At 33.5% G+C, this 19,320-nt stretch overlaps 1 protein-coding gene and 1 pseudogene across 2 annotated transcripts in view; both read left to right on the top strand.

Moving 5' to 3' along the window:
• LOC147404167 (uncharacterized) overlaps positions 1 to 19,320 on the top strand; it is a 41,542-nt gene that overhangs the window by 13,052 nt on the left and 9,170 nt on the right. The window lies entirely within an intron of this gene.
• Positions 32 to 1,712, top strand: LOC147404168 (transcription factor ILR3 pseudogene; annotated as a pseudogene). The gene is made up of 3 exons (XR_015177183.1): positions 32 to 52; positions 140 to 361; positions 928 to 1,712. The product of XR_015177183.1 is annotated as a transcription factor ILR3 pseudogene (transcript).

The following is a 19,320-nucleotide window of genomic DNA, read 5'->3' as shown; positions in this document are numbered from 1 at the left end:
TGGGATTTTAGAATCTTTACCTTCATGATTTATGTGGAATGTCTGTCATAGGGTGAGTTCTGAAACATGTATCTAGCTCCAAAGCATGCAGAGATAAAATGCGAAAGGATAGGTTTAATGAAAGGCATGCTCACTCTAGCTTTTTCATTGTCTTTACTCATCTACTCTGTCTCATATATTCTTTGGCATTATCACAAGGTTTATTGACTTGGCTTCCATCCTTGAGCCTGGAAGGCCACCCAAAACAGACAAGGCTGCTATACTGATTGATGTTGTTCGCATGGTTACCCAGTTACGGAGTGAAGCCCTGAAGCTAAAGGAATCAAACGAGGATCTCCAGGAGAAGATTAAAGAATTGAAGGTGGGGCCCATGTTTCGCTTAGTTATTCTGTACCCCTCTTCCGTTGTTTCTTTTACTCTGTATTTGTTAAACTAGATAAATATACCATTTTGACTTGCCCGAGTCAATTCGGTAAACAATCATGTGATCATAGGTTTTCCCATGACTTGGTTGTGACTTGTCTTCGACCCTATTTTCACCTGACTCGGCCTTAACATGCCATGATTTAGCCTGACCCAGGCATGAATCCGTCCTAACACTGTAATGACTTGGCCTTCATCTTGTTTTTGATTCATGTTGACTTTGATTCGGATCGTCCTGTTTGTCCTTGTTCTTTTTATATTAACATTGGACGATCTGGATTGTCACCGAGGTTTAGAAACATGTATTAGATGAGACTAATATATTGGTATGAGTTTGCTGGTTTTTTAAATAAAGATCATGTTTATATGTACGGGTATTAAAAATATCTCGTTCCAATTTTCATGTTTCTCCAGGAAAATTGGATTGCTTGTTATTATTATTTCTTGATGGGTATCATCTATAAAAATTTTCCGGTGTTAAAAACATACGCTCCCTTTGTGTAGGCCGAGAAAAATGAGCTTCGTGATGAGAAGCAGAGGCTGAAGGCAGATAAAGAGAAGCTGGAACAGCAAGTAAAAGCAATAAGCGCCCAACCTAGCTTCCTGCCTCACCCTTCAGCAATTCCAGCAGCTTTTGCTGGCATAAACCAAGTAGTTGGAAACAAGATGATGCCTTTCATTGGTTACCGACATGCAAACCAACCTATGGTTTACATGCCTCCTACCATAGGTTGGTTTCTTATATTCAATGATGTTTGGATTATCAGTTATTCAATTTCATCAGTGGTAGGTGAAATTATAATATTCATAGTACAATTCTAATATTTATAGATCAAATGTGCTTTTATTTCTCATTTTTGTCGATGTATATATTTTTTATAAATATTAATTATCCCTCTATAATATTGCTTAGTTTGACATGCCGGGTTCTTATTCATCACCTTTATCACTCATTTGAAGTTTCATCGTTTTATGCTTGTTCAATTTCTTTTGCTTGATGTGTCATTTCCTTTATATTGGAATGATGACTCAAATTTTATTTTTTCATTATTATTGCTAGAATATTTTCGTAAAGGTTATGAATTCTTAGTGTTGTAGCTTCTATTATAGATTTGTTTATAGTCAAGCAGTGTCAAATCATTTTCTCATAAACCACTTCCAGATTGCTACTCTAGCTTAGGCGAATTGAATTGAATTTTTAGTAGATTTTGGTGGCAGTGGCAGGTTATGTGGTGTTGCTTATTGTATATTTATTTTTAATATATGTAGGTTGGATGACATGGGTTAAATGTCATATATATATATATATATATATATATATTTAAAAAAAAAAAAATTAACCTATTGCAGCGGATATTAATATCCGCCGCTATATGGGTTATTTTTCTTTTTTTTTAAATGATTTATTGCAGCGGATAGAAATATCTGCCGCAATAATTGTGATATTTTATTTTTTTAAATTGACCTATTGCAGCGGATATTAAGATCCGCCGCTATATGGGTCATTTTTTATTTTTTTAAAAGTGATCTATTGCAGTGGATAGATATATCCGCCGTTATAATTGTTATATTTTATTTTTTTTTTAAATTGACCTATTGCAGCGGATATTAATATCCGCCGCTATATGGGTTATATTCTATTCGTGAAAAAATTGATTTATTGCAGCGGATATTAATATCCGTCGCTAAATGTATAACCTGCAACAGCGGAACAAGTTATCCGCTGCTATAGTTAGCGACGGAGGAATCAACGACGGATCTTTGATTCCGCTGCTCATCGCCGCAATAGCTTTTACCGGCGGAAAAATTACCTTGTAGCGGCGGAAAAATCCGCCGCTGTAGATCAAAAATGTTGTAGTGACTCCCAGAAGTTCAACTTTTGAAAGTTGATAGTGAGTGATGATTATAACTTTGTGTTTGGTTGCTTACAAGAATTTACCTCTGAGATCTATAGAGATCCAGCAACATTGAGAGATAGGAGGAAACATAAAAAATAAAAATAAAAAATCAACTTCCTAATTGAGATCGAAAACAAATTCTTATATTATTATCTTTTCAAAACTTCTTTTTAATTTATTTATTATTTTTTCTCATTGTTACAAAAAAATTAGTAATATAGGATTTATAATAATAATTATTATTAATAATTTTTAGTTTATTAGTATTATTAGTATTATTAATTTTTAGTTTTATTATTATTATATTTATTATTATTTTTTTATTATCTTTTCTTTTCTCATTACTATAATAAAATAGTACTATAATTTATTATTATTATTGTTTAATTTTGAATTTATTATTTATTTATTTATTTTATTTTTAGACTGTCATAATAATAAATAAAATTAAAAAAAGGGGATGAGAACGAGAGTTGCCAACTTTAACCTCTTAGGGTGAAAGTTGAGATGTTTCTATTTTAGGAAGTTGGTGAATTGAGCTTTTCCAAACACACAATTTTTAGCAATTTCGAGAGTTACTAATTCTCATGTTCAATTTTTGCTTAGCAAACACACCCTTAACTTTTAGAGTGTAAAATCTACTATTTTAAAATGATGCTATTGGCACCTCAACTTTTACTTATTACACCCCAATTAAAAACCTAATATAAGCCTAATCCTAATTGTAAACAACTATTGAAATTGTTAAATGAGTGTTATAATGCTTTGTTATGTAGATTGATAACTTGAGTCAAATCTTTATAACATTTGAATTGTGTGTTTTTAATTTTTAATTGGGGTGTGATAAATAATTTAAGAAATTGAGGGTGTAATAAGTAAATGTTAGGGTACCAATAGCAACTCTCCTATTTTAACCATCTAATTTTTTTTATTTTTTATTTTTATGAATCCCAATCATATTTAACCGAGGTGGAGGATTGAAACCCTCCTCCCACACATCAACATTTGATACGTAAACCACAATCTAAGGAATTATGCCTCAAATTTCTCTTTTTCAAAATCTCATTGGATTGTGGTTCACATGGCATGTGTTGCCATGTTGAGGTGTGCGAGGAGGGTTTCAATCTGTGGTTCTGTACCCTGTGTGCATACGACCTGGTTTCTCTCCTCTATTCTCAACTGTAAAACTTTTGTTCCTTCTCATCTCTTAAGCAGGTAAATGCTCCTCTCTCTCTCTCTTAGGTTTTGTTGACCCCCTAACTTTTTTATAATTGCACTTAGCCTTTTACTAGGAATGTTATTTTACTATTTAATCTTTTTATTTTATTTTATTTTCTTATAAAAAATAACTTTTAAAACAATAATAAAAATGCTCCTGTCTAAGCATTCACATTCTCCCTGACATATGAACCTATTTTTTCACAGGAATGTTTTTTTATTATCAAGAAAAATAATATTTTAAAAAGGGTAAAATGGTATTTATAAATATACAAAACCTTTTTTTTATCAGGCTTTGCTGCAGGAGCAGGTAATGTAACTGTTTCGCACCTTCAATTCGCAGATGATACACTAGTCTTCTTAGATGATTCCATTGAGCAAACAAGAAGATTGGGTGGATTGCTTTGTTGTTTCGAAGCAGTGTCAGGCATCCCAGTCAATATGAAGAAAAGCAAGGTGTTTTCGGTTGGCTTGGTCAGATGTGTTCCTTTACTTGCGGCATCGTTGGGATGGCAAGTAGGTAGTTTGCCTTCCTCCTACTTGGGGATTCCGCTAGGGGCTCCGTATAGGAGAGTGGCGATTTGGGATCCGATAATAGAAAGAATTGGAAGAAAGCTCGCAAATTGGCAAGCAAATTATCTTTCTAAGGGGGGTAAGCTGACTTTGATTAAAAGCGTCTTATCGAGCATTCCAATATACTTTCTTTCAGTACTTTCATTACCTCGTAGCGTGGAACTAAGGTTAGATAAGTTATTCCGGAATTTTCTTTGGCATGACAGGAATGGGGGTAGAAAACATCATCTAGTTAACTGGAAACAAGTTTGCTCAGATAAGAAGAAGGGTGGCCTCGGGGTTAAGAGACTTGGAATAATGAACATGGCCTTGAGGGGGAAGTGGTTATGGAGATTCGGATCCGAGGAGAACAGTTTGTGGAGAAAAGTCATTCAAGGAAAATATGGAGAAAGGCGAACGGGGTGGGAAAGTGGTCCAGTTAGACATGCTCATGGTTGTGGGATGTGGAAAGGCATCATGAAAGTCATCCCTATGCTCAAATCGAGAATCAAATTTATAGTAGAGCAAGGGAACAAAGTAAGATTTTGGGAGGATATTTGGTGCAACAATCAACCTCTTATGGAAGTATTTCCTTCTTTGTATTCCATATCCTTAAAAAAAGGGTTCCCAATCGCATCCTTCCGACGAGATGTAGGCGGAGAACGGGCTTGGGACTTTGGGTTTCGAAGAGGTATTGATGGCTTGGAGTTGGTAGAAGTTGGCAGATTAATCGATGTAGCTTCGAGTATCGACCTTCGCTTGGGTAGGGAAGACGAGAGAGTGTGGATGGCAAGCAAAGATGGCAAGTTTTCGGTACGTTCCTTCTACCATTCCTTGGGTAACAATGGCGATAATACATTCCCTTGTGTCCCAATTTGGGGACCAAAGGTGCCAAGCAAAGTTGCTTTTTTCACTTGGACGGCATCGCTAGGAAGGATACAAACGATGGACTTTTTGATGCGGCGGGGGTGGTATGGGGCAAGTTGTTGTGTCTTATGTATGGAAAATGGAGAATCCTCGGATCATCTTCTCCTTCATTGCAAATTTTCTCATGGTATTTGGGCACAATTCTTTAAGTTGTATGGAATCCTAACTTGTCTTCCAAAAACAATAAAGGACCTTCTCACGTGTTGGCCGTCAATCGGGTATTCTTTTAGAGGCACAAGGAGACTTCTGTGGAGCATTACACCATTCGCAATTTGTTGGGGGGTGTGGCTGGAGAGGAATAGACGCATCTTTGAAGGGAAACAAATGGATTGCATAGACATGTTTGTATCTATTTTGGGTCTTTTGTTTTGTTGGTCTAAAGTTTATAAGGAGTTTAGGGGGCTGTTTTTCGAGGACTTTCTTTACAATTGGGAGGGGATTCATTGTATTTCTCGTGAGTAGTTCCTTATGTAAGGTTCTGCTAGGTTGGTCATCTCGACCGGTCTAGCCTTATTCTTATGAATATAATGATACTTATCAAAAAAAAAAAAACCTTTTTTTTAATGTTTGGTTGACAGCAAGTAGATGGAAGGGGGAAAATGAATTCATTAGATAACTATAAGGGAGAAAATTGTAATTATCAAAACATTAATGGGTCAAATTGGAATTATGCCAAACTACACAGAGTCAAATTGTAATTTACCCTTTATTTTTTGTCAAAATGAGTAGTTACAAATAGTTACAATTGAACGTGTTTTTATTAGAATCATGTGTTTTAATTTCTCTACTTTATAACATGAGCCGTTGGATCATCTTTTAATTCGATGACTGTATTGATTTTTTTGTTTTATGAGTTGTCTTATGCGTGAACGGAAAGTGACCCTATATATATAGGGTCAGTGTATACATATATCTGCAACGTGTTTTATCCTATTTGGCTAAAAGTTTCGGATTGAACTATTTTTTGGTGAGGATGATCTCTATGATGAGGAGATCATCCTCACCAAAAATCAACTCAATCTAAAACTTTTAACAACATCAAAAGTGGTTTACAAAAAATAGACTATCCACTAGGGGTAGAGCCAGGATTTTCCTGTAGTGGGGGGCAAACTATAGTTAATTGTATAGTGAAGATGAATGATTTAATGGAGAAATTAAGATATTTTCAGCTAGAAGTTAAAGAAAATGATATTTAGGTCATTTCCAATTAATATTTGAGAAGTCACAGTCAAGAGGCATTGTCATCAACAAAAAATCGAAGAGGTGAGGGAGTGGGGATAAATGAGGCATGTAATTAGTTGAAAATATAGGGACGTCTCAAAGTTCTGTGGGGACAAATGGGGCATGTTGTTCATATTTTCAAATAAAAGTTTAACCTCACGTTGAGGTTCTTCATCAAATAAACGGTTTAGATGATATAGGAAGAAAAATGTACTACTAGAAAACAAAATTTGTATTGGTTCTTAGGCAATAAGTATTGTTTTTAGGAAATATTCGTTATTCCTCTTATCTCAATTGTTTATTTGATGGAGGAGTTGGAATCTAGTGTTTTCAAAAATAATAAAATAAAAAATGAAAGTGATGTAACTGTTCATAGGCGGATTTGTGGTTTATAATCCAAGACATTGAATGCATTTTTGGATGTGTGGTTCTATTCGAATTATCCAACTAATTAAAAAAGTATTCTGGTGAAACTTATAAAACATTAATAAGATAGAGATAGAGGCTGAGCCAGGATACTATAAAAAACATGAAGGCCCTGCTTTGTAGAAAAATGGAGATTCCTGTAGCACCATTGTTGCCACCAGGTACTGTAAAGGCAGTGGTAAACATAACTATGGCAATGAGAGTAGCAACAATTGTACACGCTTCTGTCGTTTCTTTCATCCATGTCTCCCCTTCTTTTACCAACTCCTTGTGCTCTTCCCTAAACAAAGCTCGAGCTGTTTTACCTTCTTTGTTTACTTCTTCCTTAAACCGGCGTTGTACGATTGTTTTCACCTCCTATGATGGTGAGGTAAAATTGAATAAAGATAAGATGTATTAGAATAAAGTGTATTGTTAGAGATAGAGTTTATTTCGAATTAAGATTTGCCTAATATTTTTACCCAATAAGTTCATTTTTTTATTCTATTAAAGGAATCAATACTTTTCAACATTAATTATGATATCAGAGCCATAGCTCTATTGAGAGCATGATCTAAGTACTATAATCTAGATTATAAAGGTGTATTAAATTATTGCATTGAGATATATTGAATTACTTTGGATGTACACATTAATAAAATAGGAAAGTTGTATCTCATGATATAGGAGAATATTTAGGATTCACTAATGCTGGGGTGACATTGGATGTACTGCGATTCTCACATTTCTGACATGGAGGTCCACATATAACCATAAATTTTTTTACTTGTTTCTCGAGGAAACGCATCTACGATAACGTGAGCACCCCATGTTAGAACTTTGAGGATCGCAATGAATCCCAATGTCACCCCAACACGACTCTTTAGGATTTTATAATTAATAAATATTAATTATTTAGGCACTTCATATCTTTCAATTAAATACACTTTTATATTATTGGTCGATGTAATTATTTATGAATTATATCTACTCAGTCTATTTGCATGTAACAGAATAATTTTTTATATCCGGAATTGGAATTTCCTTTATGTTGTGGTGGTAAAACTTGAGTCAGATTAACTTTAATATTGTTTAATTGACATTGATCCCGAGATAGGTGTAGTCTACATGTATGTTTGACATTGGTTCTAGCTTCTATAATAAATAATTCAAATTTGATGTAGTAAATTCAGATTTAAATCTGAATTTTGTATAGAACTTTAACCTCAAAATAAGTATCACAAAATACAATCTTAATCGAAAAAATAAAACAATAATTGAAAATGAAGAAGAACTTACCAATCTAGATTGAACTATATTGTATCTTATAACTATATGTTTGGTACAAAGTTACATACCTCAAACCATTGTAGCTCTCGTTGCATCTGAAGAGCTGCACCAGAGACTCTATCCAGTTGGGAAGAAAGTGCTAACTTTGCAGCTAAATGTAACATGTTATTACCAAATTCATCAGTATGATTTGCAATGCAATTCTTTTGTCCCATATCATATATGAGGTTAAAGACTTTTTCTTGGTGATGTACAATCGCGACTAGAAATATTCCTCATTTGTTTTCATCGAAGCTCCATAGCAAAAAAGGATTACATTTGAGAATCTCAATAATAAATTCAACAATCCCGAAATTGATGGCTTGGAAGATTACTTCATATACTTGGGTCTCGTGAAGCTGTGGTACATTTAATATGGAAATTTGGGTACAAATGATTTCGAGTACTTGAAGGGATTTGACATGTAATAACTTCCTATCTTGAATTTGCTTGATACTTGGAGTAGTGTGATCAAAATAAAGTCAAGCTTTAAATGATCGATGAAAATATGGTAATACGAGAATAGGTGTTACGTACCTCGTAATATTTTAAGGGCTTTCCAAACAAGACCAAGGGGTTGATGGATTACTAAAGTATTAAACCAATTTTGCTCAATGGGCTCAATAAGTTGCACAGGGACACCTACGAGAGAAAAAAAAATGCTCATTTAAAAAATAAGAATAATGCTGAAGTGACTTCAAGATTTGGACCTCACATCGCACACCTGATGTGAAAGTATATGGGGAGATATGAGTGAAAAAGCATCTAATGATTCTTATCCACTTTCACATCAAGATGTGCGATATGAGATCCAATCTTTTGATGGGTGGGTTTAATACTTATGAATTAACCAATTTTAAATATAATATTTTGTTAATTTTAGAGTTTTTTAGTTATTTTTATTTCAGTTTAGTTTGTTTTATACTTTTTATGTAATTTTATGTTTTTATTTGGTTTTTATGTTTATTTTGCAGTTTAGGAACAGTATGGAACATTAGGATATTTGTCAATATTTAGAAGAAAATTCTGGTTCAAATTTATTCACTTTCGGAAGAAGGAAGTTAAGCATACAAGTTGAAAGTGATAAGGTCCCAATTATTCGATTTTGGGACCATAATTGCACTAAGATTACCATTGCATAAATGTTAGTTCCTTTAAATAATTGCAAAATTATTTCATTTATCCAAATTAATAGAGCTAATGAGATTTTATTGTTAATTGTAGATAAATAAAGCGCACGTGGAAGTTATTAAATCGCGAAACAACTATGGTTACAATATGCGAGCCAAAAGGAAGTTTCCAGAAAAATCTCGATCGATTTGAGCGCCACGTCACCGCGCCGCGGCTAGCCAAGACCGCGTCGCGGTCATTTCGAGGAATTTGTCCTCGAGATTTTTACAGAAGCTTCTAGAAGCTTCGGTGGTTGTAACTGATTGGGCCATTCGAATCGAATTATCCGTCAAATCACCCCGATTACCCGAATACAAACATTATAAATTTGAGGGTTGATTTCAAAGAAGGGGTCCCTTCTTGGGTCCCTCTTAAGCTCTTCTCCTCTTCTCTTCTTCCATAATTTCTGATTTTTCTTTCTTTCTTCTCTGTAATTTTTCCTTTGGGTGAGCTTTTGAGTGTAGTGAGAACATCAAGAGTAAGCCATTGGCTCTATTGTAACTCTTTTGAGAGATTATCAAGAAAGGAATCAAGTTGCATTTTTATTTTACATTTTCTTTCCATCTATCTTCTTGCTTGTAGTATTGTTGCAATATGATCCTTGCGATGATCGGCTAGATTCTCATTAGAGAAGTCAAGAATGCCGGAGCAAGTTCACTCCATTAATGCTATTTTAATTCATTACTTCTATTTTTTATGCTAATTTTATGAATCTCTTCATGATAAGATCTTCCAATTTAGACTTCTATTTCAAGCTTTGATGAGTGTTACTTAGATAAGCTCAAGAACATTCATGCTCTGTGATGAATGGAAGCATAAGTCGGATAATCTTGCATAAACAATGGACCTTCATGAAGACTTTTGGATTCCAATCAATGGTTATATCGAATCATCTTCCGATCCACGAGCAATGACTTGCTACGTGGATTGAGTCATGTTCTAGAATTAATTAGCATTTTTGGGTAACTTGTAAAGGTAATCTTGAATTCTCTAAACTCTTTTCCTTATACCTTCAATCTCTATTGTTAGTTTAATTTCATTTACCAATTAGTTGCTACTTTCTTCTTTGTTTTATTTTTACAAATCAATTTGTTTTAAGAAAAATCTGTTTTCTAATTCTGTTTTTGTTTCTAACCGAATGAATCTTTGAATCATCATTGTCCCTGTGGAACGAATTCGACTTGCCCAAAGTCTTAGTTCACATATTAATCTCTGCATTTATTTAGCAAGAACTATAACCGATCAGAAAGTCTTCAAGCCGCAGCTTGATAGAAAACGAGACCCGGTGGGATTCAAGAATTGCACAATAGAAATATGAAAATACAAGCTGCGGCATGACATGTTTTGATGCTATGGCCTGCTTACGTTTCCAACATTACACGTTAATTTTTTTGGCCGAATTAAATATGATTTTGGGACTCTTAACCCTAATGACGCCATACCTCTAAATAGAAACAATTAAGCCTTATTTTGGGATGGAAGTTTTGGATTTTTCTTGGAGGCAGAAGATTGAGAAGGAGGACATGAATTAGAGATTAACTCTTGAGTTTTATCTTCCTTAACTTTAACTCTTCTCTTAACTTTGTAATCCAAGAATGACTAAATACTTTTGTGATTTTATTTTATTTTCAATGATGAACTAATTTCTATTTTAGGGTAATAATAAAACTCATTCATGATATTTGATTAGTTTTCTTTCTTTCTTCTATGATCCCACATGTGATTGTTTATTCTATCTAATGTTTAATGGGATTTAATTAACTGGCTATTGATTGAATTGATTTGGTGAACTTTAATAATATTGGCAGAGTTATTTTGTGTTCATAACCTACATAGAATAACATATGTTAATTTGAGAGAGGCATATACTCGCATTGCGTGTGCATCCCTTATAAGAGTTTATTCTTAATGAATTTTTCTTGATTTAATTCTCATAGACATATAGGGAGTTAGTCTAGAAGGATATTTTTACATGACCTTCGGAAGAGATTTGTAGAGAATTTAGTGTTCTTGGATGACAATTATAGTTGATTAATTTATCATAGAAGGAAAAAGAATTTAATTAAGTGGATTGTTTGGGGAAAATTATAAACCTAAGTTTTATCACTCATTGATTTTAAATATGCAAATTTATTCTCAATGTTATTTTTCTTGTTTATTTTTAAATCTTATTTTTACTTTTGTTTGGATAAAATTAGAGTGAGATAAATTGGTAATTAGTAATAGATTGGTATTTAATCTCCGTGGGAACGATACTTTCTTATTATTTTATTACTTGTTTCGATACGTATACTTGCGTGCGTAAAATTAGACAACATGAGGTCACTCCAGCATGATTCTTAAAATAATCTTTTGTGGAATGACAATAATATTTTCTATTTGAATGCAATATTAAAGCAAGCATGCAATTACATTGGTCAAGATTGCCAAGTTGGTTCAAAAAACCATTCATAACATGTTCTTTTACCAAGTTTTTGAACAAAAATATTACTTAAAAAGTTATATGGTTGAATCTATAGTCTTAAAACTCATCTAGTCAACGTGAAACTCAACCTAGTTTACTCAATTTGAATGGGTTTCAACGTGATTTGACCCCAAAACTTGATGGAACTAACTTACTAATCAACTCGAAAAATTATTGAGTCGATTGAGTTAGCTCAAAGCATTGAGTCGATTTTGAAACTCAACTATCAACCATTGATTTTTTATTTGAAAACCATTATTTTTTTCTCTCCAAAGTTCATTGTCATTCAAGATCCTTAACCTATTCAATTTCGTCTTCAATCCATTAATTTAAACATTTTGAAGATATTAATGCCTCGATTTTTCAATCCAGAAATCCATCAGATCTTCTACTTCCCCAAAAATCGTATCTTGTTTGTGAGGTATGTGTTGTGTATGTGAACATCTTTGTGAAGCTCATATAGTAATTTAATCAAACACTTATTTGTATTTTACTAAACACCTTGTATGTCATGTCTTTCAAGACTTTGTTTGATAATAGTAATGAAGGACAAACCCAACTAATAGTAACAATTGCAAAGAAGATAAACAACCACACAAAGAAAGAGTAAGAACACAATACTCATAACATAAGATTTTATATGATTCACCCAAGACTACATTCACAGAGGTATGAGCGTTGGATCTCGATTTCACTACAAAGAAATTGGAGCAAATCGATACAAGAAAACACTTTTATCACTTAGCTTCACCTTCTTCTAAATCTCAATCTCTCTTGTTTATGTTTTCTTTCTTTCTCTACTCTCCTCTCTAGGAAAAACTTCAACTTGGAGTTATAAAAAAAAAAATCCCTTTTAGAAGCACTACATAAGTGGGCCTCTTATATAAGTTACAAGTCCAACCCATCTTACCTTGGACCGACCCAAAAAACACAAGTACTTAGACCAGGCCTAATTAGTTTGAGCCATACTTCAACCGTATGAAGATTGAAGGAGATAAATCTTATAAGGTTGAAGAGAAAGGTAATTTTTTTTACCCTAATGGCTTGAAGAAGACTGATTTTGCTAAGAAAAATCAAAGGATACTTGGTTAGTGGTTGAAGATGAGGGCATTTTATGTTAGATTAGTAAAGATCAAGGTCAAGGGCTATGTTGTATGTCTAATATTTATTTAGAATTGAGGTATTTGGCACAACGTGAAAAAAGCCTATATTTGACGGCTCAAGGCCATCAAATTTTTTTTTTTCGACGGATTAAAACTATCAAATTAATGAATTTGGGGAACATAAAAAATTTCAAGAGCCTTGGACTGTCAAAATTCGATTTCTAAAACTCGTGGGCCTTGGCCCGTCAAACTTTTTTGTTGAATTTTCCATGAGGAGTTCAAACACGGGCATTGCCCTTATAAATTTAAGACTGATATTACCACACAATTATACTATGAGTATACCCTTAAGTTATAGTATAATAATTAGTATGCCCTTAAGTTATAGTATATATATATTCTATTAAATCACTCCATGAATGATTTACCGACATGAATATACCAGTCGTTGCCAAATTCCTTGCAGACATCCACTTGGAAATGCAGAAGGTCGTCCAGCCAGCATATTCAAAGCAGTCATCCCATAGAAATCTGGAGTAATCGCTAATTTTTTGTAGCGCTGCAGTAGATCCAAAGCTGTATCTATACAAGTAACAAAATTTCCAAAAGAAGAAGTTAATAAATTAAGAATCGTGATAATCTGACTACACCACGTGGCAAACTCAATCGATTACCCTGACGTGACAAGTTTGAGAACCATAGATCTGTGCTCCTTGGGATACGCCACTATGTGAAAACTGAAAATTTTGAGAAGAAAATTCGACAGATCAAAGCCCACAAATTTTAGAAACTGAATTTCAATGGCACATGGCCGTTGAAATTTTTTTATGTTCCCCAATTCGATGGCTAAGAGCTATCAAATTTCTCTCTTCCTCCATTAATTTGATGGTTTCGATCTATTGAAAAAAAATATTTGACAATGAAAAATTTGATGCCTTGATCCGTTGAATTTTATGAAATTAAACAGCCTTGAGCTGTCAAATATAAGTTTTTTTTCACGTTGTGCGTGACTGCACTTCCCCATTAAAAAGTGTATCTCGAGGGAACAGTGTATCCCAAGGAGCACATATCTACTGTTCCCGAACTTGTCATGTCAGGTAGTCGTTGAATATGCCACGTGGGATAGTCAGATTATCATGACTCATAAATTAATAGTCACCATTTTTTATTTTTTTTCGTTACTCGTGGCTAGGATTAGGAATGAAAATAAAATTTTCTTACCATATATATCAGAGATGATTGCATTAGCAAGAAGAGTAGCACCATTCTTGTTTGTTTCTGGACTTAATTCTTTTATTGGTGTCACGGAGTAAAGATGTTGCACTGGGAGGAGGCCATTTGCGTTCTCAATACACACCAAATACCATTTTTTGACACCATGTTCTCTGCGATTTCCATGAACCCACCTTCAGCTGTAATTGAAAGAGCGGTGACACCGTAATTGGTCTTTAGTTCTAAGGCTTCTGGAGTCATAATCCTCACCAATTCTTTTACTAATCTCACATTTCCAGCTAAAGCAGGCAGGTAAAGTGCAGTCTCCCCTGCTGGTGTAATTCTAATATTCACTGCATCTTGATTTTGGTCAAGGAAACTTTTCGCACTGTCCCAACCATCATTGTGGATGGCCTTGATTAGTGGTAGAGACCAAGTGAAGTCATCTCTTGAATTACCTAATGAATGGGATATAAAATTCAATTAAGCTGAATAAATAACCCTTGCCTTCTGATAGAGTGGAATGGAGGAACAAGATTCGTTTCCCCGGACCAAATCTTTAATGAAGTGGTCAGGATGGTTACACGGTTATCTAACTACTTGTATCATCTCTCTATTTAATGGAATCTATCTGGAGATCAACTTATATCCAGGAATTCAATCTATCAAACCTTTACATGATACACCTTATTACTACATCATATACTACTCATTTCTAATTAAAAATATTTAATGAGGGTTCCATGTAAAGATCCCATACAGAGATTTCTAACAATATTATTTTACCGCTAAAAAAATTATAGGTCAGACATGGTTGGTTGAAATAAAATACATTGATAGTAATATAAATTTATGCAATTTTAGAAATGATTAGAGTGGTGTCCTCAATAAATTATGTATAAAAAATGTCATAATTAATAATATGACCAATGAACTTATGGAATAACGAATACTCAAGTAAAACCATATCCAACTAATTGAATAAGCGTAATATAAGAATATAAGAATAATGCGCAAGTGACCTCAAGATTGGACCTCATATCGCACACTCTGACGAGAAAGTGTTTGGGAGCCATAGATGCTTTTTCTTGAGATCACTCCAACCGTGAGGTCACTTTAGCACAATTCATAATAAAAAATATAGAATAATTTTCAAGATGAGGATGTTACCTGGCATAGTCGAGCTTGAAGCTATTTCTGATGAATTCATTTCCTCGAAATAAGGAAGTACCCTCAGTCTGCTAGAGTTAGGTGTGTCTGATGAGAAGTAAAAGAAGAAAAAAAAAAAAGCTTAATTATTATTCGAATCTTGATCACAGATATTGATTTTATAAACATGACACTCTTAACTATCTAAGAACAATATTTCTTGTCTTTGCACCTCTGAGTTGAGTTGGGCTTGGACAAAACTGACTTTTTTATCTGGTTCAGTTTTTTCACACCCAACCATTAGACAGGTAGGGTGTGGGCTAGTAGTTAGGGGTTCAATTAGCACCCCTGCCGTGGCCCGTTGTCAATCCAAGGAAATTATGTAAAAATAAGGCTTTATGACTTTTAACATTGGGATAGCATGATACATACATATATTGTGAGAGGTCTTGTTAAAGGGTACACCTTAAAGAGCTATGAATACACTTTGGGAATTGGATTTTGTATCGATGTCGTTAAAAAAATTTGTTTTTTATCAAAATACCATCAGATACCAATTTTCAAGTGTATTTATTGCACTTTAAGGTGTGCCCTTAGGACACACGTGAACAAGACCCTAGTATGAGATAGTTCAGTTTGGATAGGTGATGAGCATAGGAGTGTTATTTATGAGTATTTGTGTCTAAGTGGGAAGATTAATGCTATCCCATACTCCTCAATCCATGTTGGAGACTCTCCATCAAATAGAGGGTAAGGTAATGGGTAAGGTAAAACAAAGATTACTCAGAGATCGATACTAACTTTCTAGGGATTCGCATTGCAATCAACAATGAACAAATCCCTAGTAAATAACTTTTGTAAAGATTTTAATGAGAGAGAAGTTACCTTCCTCAATTGAGTTTGTTTCTATTTCTGAAGGAAACTTCTACTTCTATCAAGAGTTGGGGACTAATACACAGAAAGACAGAGAAATCCAAACTCTTGAAGCAAAATGGAATCTAATATTTAAAAATTAAAATGATTCCAGCACTAACACTACAAGTTGAGATAGCAATGATGAAAATAAATACAAGGCAAGGTATATAAAGGACACACATATATAGGTAGGGAGACGGCTTGTCAGGCATGGCTCTATACCCCCATGCCGGCCGAGCTAAGTGAGCCTCCCTCCCTCGAACCGAATGCTTCTCAAATCCATGAACCCCACTCAATCTATTGTCACCATCAATCAATGAATTTCACAAATGTCATTTTTTTTTAATTTTTTTTATATAAAATAAATGTGAGTAGAGATCTTAGGGGAATACCCCTGTAACAACAATAGGATTCCAAAACAGAGGAATCCAACCAAAAAAAAAAAGCATTTTAGAAAGGAGGGGATCCTCCTGGAGTACCCTGTAGTACTCTTTAAATAGTGGAGAGGTCATGTCAAAGATTAAGATCTAACCTATCAACCAGGTAGTGATCATGGTTTGAATCAGATTTGAGAAAGAAAAAAAAGTTTAAAAAATTTCTATTTTAAGGATGATCATATGGATTGAAATTGAACAGTTATTGGACTCCAACATTTCCACGAAGAGATTTTGGTTTTTGTGCAATGTGGCTCTTTCTCAACCGTCCAACCGAATTACAGGGTACTCCAAGATAAAAGTACCACAAAGAGAGGATAGGTAAGGATGATCCCTAAAGGTGTGTTTGATTGCATGGAAAATCAAAATCCATAAAAAAATGATTAGGATAAAAATTTTAAATTTATTGTATGGTGTTACTTTGAAAAAATAAAAGGAAAATAGGAGGAGAGGATGTGGTAAAGGAGGAAGAAGAGGGGAGGACATGGTGGCAGTGACGACGAAAGTGAGGGAAGAAGAAGAGGAAGGAGAGAGAGAGAGAGAGAGAGAGAAGGTGGTTGGCGATAGTGACAGCGATGACGGTGAGGTTGAGGTTGAGAGTAACTGTGGCAATAGTGATGGTGAGTTAGAAGAAGAGATGAGTTAGAATTTTAATTTGTTGATGGAAAATAGAGATCAATTTTACTTTGATTGAACTTTTGGATGTGAGTAAAAAATATTTTTTCATGGAAAAATACAATCAAACACTTGAAAAATATCAATTTTTACCCTATTTTTCATATGCAATCAAACATATCCTAATTGTTTTTTTTTTTTCTTTTTGATCGGTAAGTTGGGGTTAAAGGAACCCCACCCTTTTTTATTAATATTAACTCCGATAATATAGTTATGAGGAATAGAATTAGAATTCTCTAATATTACAACGAGTTCTCTACAAGAAGCACCAAGCCGAGCAAGGTAAACAGCAACCCCTTTTTGTTTTCCGCTAAAAAAACTCAAAAGAACACGAAGTGAATTTCAATGATTCAACTTGAATATCTTTCATCATCTCTTGATATTTTCAAAGACTTTAATGTCACCATTGATGCTCTTTATTGAGTACTTCGAATTCGAAGAAATCATAATTCGGATAAAGCCTCTTATCAAGGCAAACCTCAACGCTTCCAAAATAGTTTCTAGCTCGTTGGAGATCACATCCATCACTTTAGTTCCTGACCATCTTACAAATCAAAGATGCTTGTGTTGTAAGCACGAGCAAACTCTAGTGTATATATATATATATATATATATAATATATATATATATATATATATATACTAAAAGGTGACATGTGCAAACACACATTTATCAAAAGGGTTTATTTGTAATTTAAAATGATTAAAGAATTTTTGAAGATTAGATGGTAAAAATGATATTTTTTTAAACTAAACGGCATGTGGTTGCAATTTTCTGAGTTTTTTATTTATTAAGATTACTCTAGTTATATTAAAATTAAATAAAAATGAGAGCAATTATTACTACTCAAATTTTGGTGTCGTTTCAACTTTGGTGTATTAATAATATTTTAACATATTTTATTGTCTTCATCCAAGTCAACTTGCAAGTCATCTACTAAAATCCAGTTGGTGCACATTAATTATCTATGTATATAGTGTATTAATAATATTTTAATAAATTTTATTGACTTGACCCAAGTCAACTTGCAAGTCATCTACGTAACTTCAATAGGTGGACATTAATTATATATATTCAGTTGAGTTCTCCAATTTTAAAGCATAGCCTAAGCACCTAATAATTGTATGTGTCTTCATAGACCTGTCTTATCTGCCTGCGTTCTCCTCTGAGGCTCTGAGTTACCAAGCACTTCCCTGGCCAGACAGCGACTAAAGGTTTTCTCTCAAATTTCTTTTCGAGGTGTAATTCACCTTTTCCAATTGTAAGCACAATTATAGTTTATAGTTTAATTATTCCTTAAAGATTTAGTTTTCCTTTCTTTTTGAAGTTTATTATTATATGTGCGGATGGGCATGTATTTAAAGGTTTATTTGTAATTTTAATAACTAACTAATGTGTTTTACCAAAAAAAAAAAAAATATATCTTGATTGTACGGAGTTTAAATGTTAGGTGGGAGTGTTTTTGAAATCCAAATTTTGGTATCCAACCACTAAACCGTTTTCTGTCATTATAGTAGTAAATATGTTTTGTTTTGTTTTTTGGTTTTTTTAGAATTTAGATCTCAATTATCACTTTTCTTAAATTTTAGATTTCCTTGTTTTTTTTAAAAGAAAAAAAAATCAAAATTTAAGTGATCCTCAAATTTTTTTTAAAAAAGTGATGATTTGTTTGTTGGAATCCTTCATCATCATTAATCTTTTTATTCCTTTTTATCCTTTGATGTGAGGAAGATTAGTTTATTAATACTTAATGTTTTATCTTGCTTCTCTAGTGGAAGGAGGGTATATTCTTAATTCAAGGAAATGAATTCAATCAAAGCTGTTTGGGGTTTTATATCCTCACACTTAGAATCAAGCTCGACTCAATCAGCGATGGGATCAAGCTCTCAATCAGTAATGGGATCAAGCTCGACTCAATCAAGTAATATTCTTATCTTTAAAAGTTTCAATATATATATATATATATCAAGCTTACTCACCAAATTGGGTCATTTCAATTAAGTACTCATATACCATCATCTCGTTGTAATATTATTATGCGTCAGGATCCGTAGATAACATTTTAGATAACATTTTGTCCCATATGGTAAAACAATTTCGGATTAGGTTAATTTTTTGTGAGGATGATCTCTTTGATAAGTAGATCATCCTCACAAAAAATCAGTTGCTTCTAAAACTTCTAACTCTATGAAAAATGATTATTACTTAACAATTAAAATGAACAG

This window comes from Akebia trifoliata, chromosome 4 (genome assembly GCF_017979445.1).
Source record: "Akebia trifoliata isolate Shusen 1 chromosome 4, ASM1797944v1, whole genome shotgun sequence".
Taxonomy (NCBI): Eukaryota; Viridiplantae; Streptophyta; class Magnoliopsida; order Ranunculales; family Lardizabalaceae; genus Akebia; species Akebia trifoliata.
Note: the sequence above shows the minus strand (reverse complement) of the source record. Positions and strands in the feature narration are given on the sequence as shown.